Source organism: Balearica regulorum, chromosome 12 (assembly GCF_011004875.1).
Source record: "Balearica regulorum gibbericeps isolate bBalReg1 chromosome 12, bBalReg1.pri, whole genome shotgun sequence".
NCBI lineage: Eukaryota > Metazoa > Chordata > Aves > Gruiformes > Gruidae > Balearica > Balearica regulorum.
Genome location: NC_046195.1, coordinates 21,300,604 through 21,308,365, shown reverse-complemented (window position 1 = coordinate 21,308,365; position 7,762 = coordinate 21,300,604).

Sequence of the window (7,762 nt, the reverse complement as noted above, 5' to 3'; positions counted from 1 at the left end):
CAGCTGTGGGGCAGGCGGGAGCCAGCTGAGGGAACCGGGGCCGCGGCTGAGGGGCAGGCGGGAGCCAGCTGAGGGAACCGGGGCAGCTGTGGGGCAGGCGGGAGCCAGCTGAGGGAACCGGGGCCGCGGCTGAGGGGCAGGCGGGAGCCAGCGGAGGGAACCGGGGCAGCTGTGGGGCAGGCGGGAGCCAGCTGAGGGAACCGGGGCCGCGGCTGAGGGGCAGGCGGGAGCCAGCTGAGGGAACGGGGGCAGCTGTGGGGCAGGCGGGAGCCAGCTGAGGGAACCGGGGCCGCGGCTGAGGGGCAGGCGGGAGCCAGCTGAGGGAACGGGGGCAGCTGTGGGGCAGGCGGGAGCCAGCTGAGGGAGAGGAGGGAGTGAGCTGAGGGACAGGCGGGAATGGAGCTGAGGGAACCGGGGCTGGAGCTGACGGGCAGGCAGGAGCAAACTGAGGGAACCGAGGCCGGAGTTGAGACGTGACTGAGGGGCTGGGGCCAGGGCCAGGTGGGAGCTGAAGGAGAGACCGGCCATTGGCAGGTGCTGAGCCGTGGGAGAGCCCTGGCTTGTGTGGCTGGGTGAGCAGAGAGGACACATTGCCTTTCAGTGAGGGAAAACCAAGAGGTTTGGGGGACAGTGGAGAAAATGCTGAAAAAGTGGCAGGAGTGTCCATGGATGGCAAATGAGAAGAACCTGTTGAACTCTGTTAGGCTGCAGTGGCATGAGGTTGAGGTGGTTGTGGTGAGGATACATGTGGGGTTTTTCTATTAGTTTTTAGGTTTCTTATTACAAGGGCAGCAATGTGTTTTTTTGGTGTTAGAGGCACTGGAGGATTGAAAAGGGTCCAAAGAAGAACAGGAACAGAACAAGCCTGTCTTGCTGTGCCTAAACTGTAGTCCTGCATAAATGCTTATGTGTGAACCTCCATGGTCTTTCATGGCATCTTCCAGGAGAAATCCCAGGTCCGTTCCTCAGATCGTCCAGTTTTGTGTAATCACCTGCCAGCACTCAGGGAGCTGAGGTGGGGAAGAGGGCGAGGGTGTGTAAGGAGTCCAGGCAAGCCCTAACATCAGCTAATTTACACTAGGCACCGATGTTGTTCTTCACGTTTATGGAGGGGAAGGTAAAGGCACTGAAAGATTTAAATCTTGCTTGAGATCAAACAGAAAAGCTGTAGAAGGTCATGAGTCCAATGCACTATTTCTGGATCTGAGTCAGTGCTCTGTAAATAAGGCTGTAATGCTGTTAGTACGGCATTTTGGGGATGATTATTTTGACCATTAGAAAAGCATTAATACTTTCTCAATATTAATTAATTGCCAACATCATAATCTCACTTGAACGCAAATACATGGTGAAAGTATCTAGTATTTGTCCTTATGAGGAAAAAAGACTGGGAAAGAGCCAAGGCAGTATGTCACTGTATGTTCCTGTTTATTCTACTTTCTTATTTTTCACATGTTTTATAAAATGTGTATCTCCAATGACTAATACTTCTAAGTAACCAATTGGTGCCAGTAAATGGAAGTACCATCTGTAAGAAACTGATTTGCAGAAGCCAAGTTCTCAAACATATGAGGAGGAGGAGGTGTTATAACTTAGTGAGAGACAACCAAAGTGTAGACTTGGTTTTGGTAGTCAGGATGATTTTAGACATATTATGTAAGCTGGATGTGAGAGGAAAGGGGAAACGGAGATCAAAATGATGGAGCTCTTGTTCAGTAGGAACAAAGATGAAATGACCAGTGGTAATGGAAAGGGGAAGAATGCCACAACATTTAGGAGAAAAATCATTTAATTAATTTTGAAATGTAATGGATGCTGGTTGCTGACACAGTGAAGAACACAGACCAGTGTGCTTACTCAGTGTCACTCAATGACTGCGGTAAAATGAAGGTTAATTAAAGTGACTGAGATCACTGCTCTTGTTCACTGTTTCACAGAGAAAAATGTAAGACCTTTGGGCTAAGTTCATGCATTGCTGATGCTACTGAGTAGCTGCATGCTTACTTCTAATATCCTCATCAGAAAATTTTTAAAATTCTCAGTTTCCCCTCTCCCTTCCTTCCTCTCTTGGAGAGCAACCTCATATGAGTAAAAGTCAAAGGCTGAGTCACTAAAGCCAAAGAGAACTGTTTACACTTCATCTAACACCTGAGTTTGTCCCAGTGAGATCAGAGACAAACTTTCATGCTCTTCCGGTAATTGGCTTTATACGTGGCAGAAGTTTGTGTGGGGAGCGCCAAAACTAGCAAGATAGCAAGAGCATCTTTAACTGTTTTAGAGTAAAAGCTGCAAAAATGTTCTAAGTATTGGTATCAGAAGATCTCATTAAATGTTGAGGAGTGAAGATGGAGTGCAGCACAGCTGCAGAATGATTGGACATACATTTCTTCATGCAGTTTTCCTTCATTAAGTGCTTGAGAAACAAAACATGGTAGAGCAGAAAGCAAACAGTACAATTATTCTTTTCACAGAGCATCCCTTACTTCATACAGTGCTCCCTTGGATAACACCAGTGAGTGCTAGAGAAGCTTTTATTTTAAATGGGTGAGAGAAGTCTCTTTAAAGTTCAATTACATGTTTGTTCTTCCCTCTGTTGGAAAGTGTGAGCCTCTCAGGAGGTCTCCCTGGAAAAACATGTCAGGAGATGCAGTGCAGAATTTCGATATAGTACCTTTTGATAGAAGTTGCTCAATATTTCGGCGAAGAAATGTTTCAGGTCATTGGAGAATACCAGCTTTTGGCTCAAGTTTCCCAAGCTTGAAGCCTGACTCATCTGACAAATGCCTGAAAACAACCTGACCGAAGAGACTCATTTTGAATGCAGAAGTAAAAGTTTATTGTGTAGGTTATTAGGCATCTATATGTGAAAATGGAATGTGCACAAGGCAAAAGCAGGTATCCAAATATAGGTGTGATATATTGTTGACCATTTAATGTTCGCCTGCTTACTGGTATTTGTCAGTTGGCACCACACAGATATATCTTTTGGTACATCTCACTTCTGCCCTGGCAAAGCAGCTACTGGGTTTGCTTCTTGCAAAGGGGCTTCTTCCTTGGGTTTGTAAAGCCTGTTATTATATGTTCCTCCCTCCCTCCTGTAATGAGGTAGGCTGCATAGCTAAATTGGGCCTCATTAACCAAATTTATGATGGTGACAGAAGAATAAATAGAAATGTATATAGTAAATTATATTCTGGTTGGCTACTGTGCTTATAAACAGCTCTGCAGTAGACAGCCTAAAGGTGGGGTTATGTAAGCTATGAGGTCTAACACAGGCTATTTGAAGAAAAAAAGATGGAGTAACACAAACAAGAGACAGAGTATTAAAGTCTGGGATCCACACAGTCATGGAATCAATAGAAATTGTATCTTTCCATTTGATAAAGGACCTTGTCTTTTTTTTTCTCCGAGGACTCCATCACTGAGGTAGAGAATGGAAGATTTGATTATCTTATAGCATATCTTTGAAGTTGGTTCTTCCATTCTTAAAGCAATTTTAAAGCAACTGGCAGTTCAGCATCTGCTTCTAACTCATACCAAAATGAATAAATGCTGTCTTTTCTCTTGGGGATTCCTTCTCCTGCATTGCTGGCTCGGTAAAAGCCAAAAATTGTAGAAATAGTACCTACGTGTAGAATGGTCTCAGGATTAACAAGTCATTCCTTGCACTCATAAACAAGTATAATGCACAGTTCTTGCCCAGTTGTGCTCTGGATGCCAATACTTGGAGATTTAGTCTCCTTCCTACTATTCAGCAGAGATAAGCAGCTAAGAAGCTAAGAGAAGCTGCCTGTATTTTCTGAACAAAAGAACATAAAATGAAGAGCAGTATCCATGGCTCCGTTACATGTAGCTGCATTTTCTGAAGTAGAATTCTTTGCCTTCATTTGTGAGAAAGCATATAAAAACTCCTTGCATTGTTAGCAGGAGTGATGAAATATGTGGTGATGTCATAGCTAAAGGTCCAGGAATTTTATTCCATTAAGTCAGAATGGTCACCTTGTCAGTGTAGCAGTATGCCTCCTAGGTAAGCATGGCTTACATTCTTTGTTGCTTGAAGTTTAACTTCATTTATATGTGTTATTTGCTGGGACCCAGTTTATGAAGTGATCTAGGTCAGTGGTCTGTCCTCTGCCTGGTGTGCCAGTCACAAATATATGCAAAAGAAATCTCCCCAACGACCCTAGTAGGAAATCTGAAAATAACATTTAATTATAAGACCTATTAGTTAAACTTTCCTTAGTCAATTTAATATATGCCATGCTAATTTTCAGCTTTCAAAAAAGCTGTGTATATGCTGACAAACAGCTAGTTTTCCAAAAGCTTTAAATTCCTAGCAGAATTCTTATTATAGTGGCAATATTGCTTTTACTCAACAAAACTATAGTGGTACCAAAGAAAGATATCAAGTTATTTTACCAAGGTCTATTTCCTGTAATCCTGTGTCAACTGGAATTAATTATAATTTTCACGGTCCTTTAATTATTTTTGTTGAATCCCATATTAATTAAAGTTTCTGTTATTTTGCTTGGGATTGCACTTTGACTGACAGGCCTATAATTACCTGGATTATACTTTAAAATTATTTTATATAGAATTACAAAGAGCATGATAATGTTTTTTTATTTTACTGAAAAGAAAATTAGTTTATATTCGTGCATTGTTAGGCTTCTGATTTTTCTCCCTGGATTTCAGTTAGTCAGAAACCATCTTACTTTTCAGTTTGCAATACCGGTTATCACCACGGGGAGACACTATTTAATTGGGTTTGGGTTGAACTAGTAACTTGCTTCCATTACTGTGTCTAATAGGCTAAAATTCAACCTTTCAGCGTCTGTGAACAAACTGTCTTGAGTTGCTTATCACATAACTAGACAAATTTATTCTCCAAAATAAACTAGAAACTGATACTATTCTGTAATAAAAATAAAATTAAAAAAAAAAGTCTTGCAGATCTCTTCAAGCATGGCAAGAATATGAAAGTACCTGATGTTTACAATTATTAGAAGCATAAAAGCAATTTATTTATCACAATACCTAGTTTTTACTATGGTATGCATTTAATTTTCTTCCCACCGCCTTTTCCCTCCTCAGATGCAGTTCAAAAGTTTACCACACCACTGAATTGCCAAGTTGTAAACTATTTTGTTTCACTTATTTTCTGCACCTTTACTTTGTTCATTTTAGAGTTTTTAATACATTTACTGATGAGAGACCTCAAATATTGTTTAAAGGAAAAGAGCCTTTGTACTAACATCATTAGAATGTTAAGCTTTATCTGATTAAAGAGTTTTAGGTTGTTTGTAGATTATAATAATTTTGTTGGATTCCAGTATTCCTGCTTTAATAAAATATATTTATATTCATTACACTAGAAATTATGAAAAAAATTTAGATAGATCAAAGGAGGAGTCCACCATACTGATCTTTTTGTCATCAAAATGTGTTTGATTTGGCTGGAGCCTTTACATTGAAATGATGCTCTGTGGTGCCTCTGGAGCAGTTTGTGTATGGTTCAAAGGATAATCACAGTTAGAGATGGAAAGACCTAAGAGGTCACCTCTTCCACCCACTACCAAATTGGGATTGCTCCCTACAGTATATCTAGCTCAAGTTTGGGGTCAGTGCTGCACAATATAATGCTCTAAGGTTTATTTATTTATATGCCCCAGTAAATAGAAAACAGAATTGCAAGGGTGACTTTTTTTACCCCTGCTTTCAAAATCACAAGGAGAAGTTTCTGGGTGAAACTGATTAATTTCCTCTTAGGCTCCTATCACAAGAAATTAAATGGGGTTGACCTGTGGGGAAGTCTGCTGTTGTGATTTGCTCTACAAATGAGATACAAGAGGTTTTCCTTGAGAGCTCAGAGATGTATATTGAAACTAAAGGAAAATATATCATACTGTATTTCTGGTCTGCAGCTGTGCATCTTAGGTGCTTTATACTTTTCTCGCTAAAAGGCTATGAGTAAAGATTTCATGCCCATAACCGCTTTATCCTCTGGCAAATCATATTGCCTAGCAGGGGTGGGTAAATAACAGTTTACTCTATTTTTTTTTTAATTGTTTACAAAGTAAAAAATACAAAATTTCAAAATACATTCTTTTGGCATAATTATTGTCAAGAACTAAGTCTTAGCCAGCAAATAATTCAGGTATACCTAATTGTATATAGTAATACTTCAACTTAGGCTGCCCAGTTCTGTATGTAATGATTTTATTTGTGTTTCCTTACTGCAAGCGTGTGAACACTGACCAACAGTGAATATTTTGAATTTAGCGTAAAAGTCATAAAATGACATATGTACTGCTAACCATTGATTGCGCAATTTGAGGTTTTCATTTGGCAAATGTTCAAGCTTAAAATGTGTTTTTCATGATTATTCCCCTTATTAAAGCTCATTTGCTGTTCATGGAAAGTGAGCACAAAAGAGATGTGAACAGTCAAAAGAAATCCATTTAAAAATTCAAATTAATATCCAAGGGAAATGGATTGCAGTATTTGCTCAACTCTTCTGGGTATACTCTGCCGCTGAATGTCTTATTAATGGGTGCCTTTGTCATTGTCCTTAAGGCTTTCATCACAAATGTTAGATAGTTTTGTTATGACTTCATATTGCAGTCATTATGCAAAATTTGTTCTTGATATTGCTAAAATGGTTCTGTTAGAGTGATGCTAGGTAAAAGTGTGTTCACCATGTGGCTGCTCCTTTTTCAAATTAGTTAAAAACTTTGTTGTGATACTAAGCACTAAGCTTAATTGTAGCGGAGTCGAAGAAACTCAGTTCATCATCCCTTGCTAAAAGCTGAGACATTACTTCCAATGGCCTTGCTCATACTAGCCTTGGGGGCTCCAGTTATTCCTCTGTAACCACCTATGTAGAAAAAATACTTACCTAGTTATGGGAAGAGTCTGGATCATCAACTGTGAGAGCAAAAGCAGTTACTGCTGTTTATTTTCTACTTACACTCAGCTCCTGCATGCTAAGTGGTGCCTTTTTTCTTGCTTGCTTTCATGGAAGCAGGATAGGTTAAGGCTCTTTTCTCTCCATGGCTCTGATCCACAAGGTCTAACTGAAGTAAAAGTAAGATGATCAGTAACTGTCCTCTAAGTCCCAAACATTTGATACAACTGCCAAAGTGCTAGTTTTTAATACTTCACAAAACAATATGACATCTCCTCTGATCACATTTGGTACATAGTTAGCAATGTGATGGGGTAATAACTATGGTTAAGGTGTCAGATTCTGCAGCTTAATGCATACCAGTGTTGTCTTCACTATGTCGCCTGGCCCTCCAGGTGTTGAATCATGGAATAGTTGAGGGTAGGAGGGAGCTCAAGAGGTCTTCAGACTCTCCTCATTGAGCAGGTTGACTAGGACCATGTCCATTTGGGTTTTGAATATTTCCCGGGATGGAGACTTCACAGCCTCTCTTGGAAACCTCTTAATGCCTGACTGTCCTCACAATAACACAGTTTTTTGTTAGTTTTAAGTGGAATTTCCTGGGGTTTTTTTTTCAGTTTCTGCTCATTGCTTTTCATCCTGTCACTGGGGACCACTGAGAAGAGTCTGGGTTTGTCTTCTTTACTCCCTCTCATAGAACAATATATACACTGATAAAATCCCCCTTGAGATTTCTCTTCTCAAGACTAAACAGTCCTAACTACTCTCTTACTGTACAGTAAGCTACCTCTTAGAACTTTCTGGAGGGATGGACTTAAAATGAAATTGAGAAAAGACATTTTTTGGGTTTTGTTC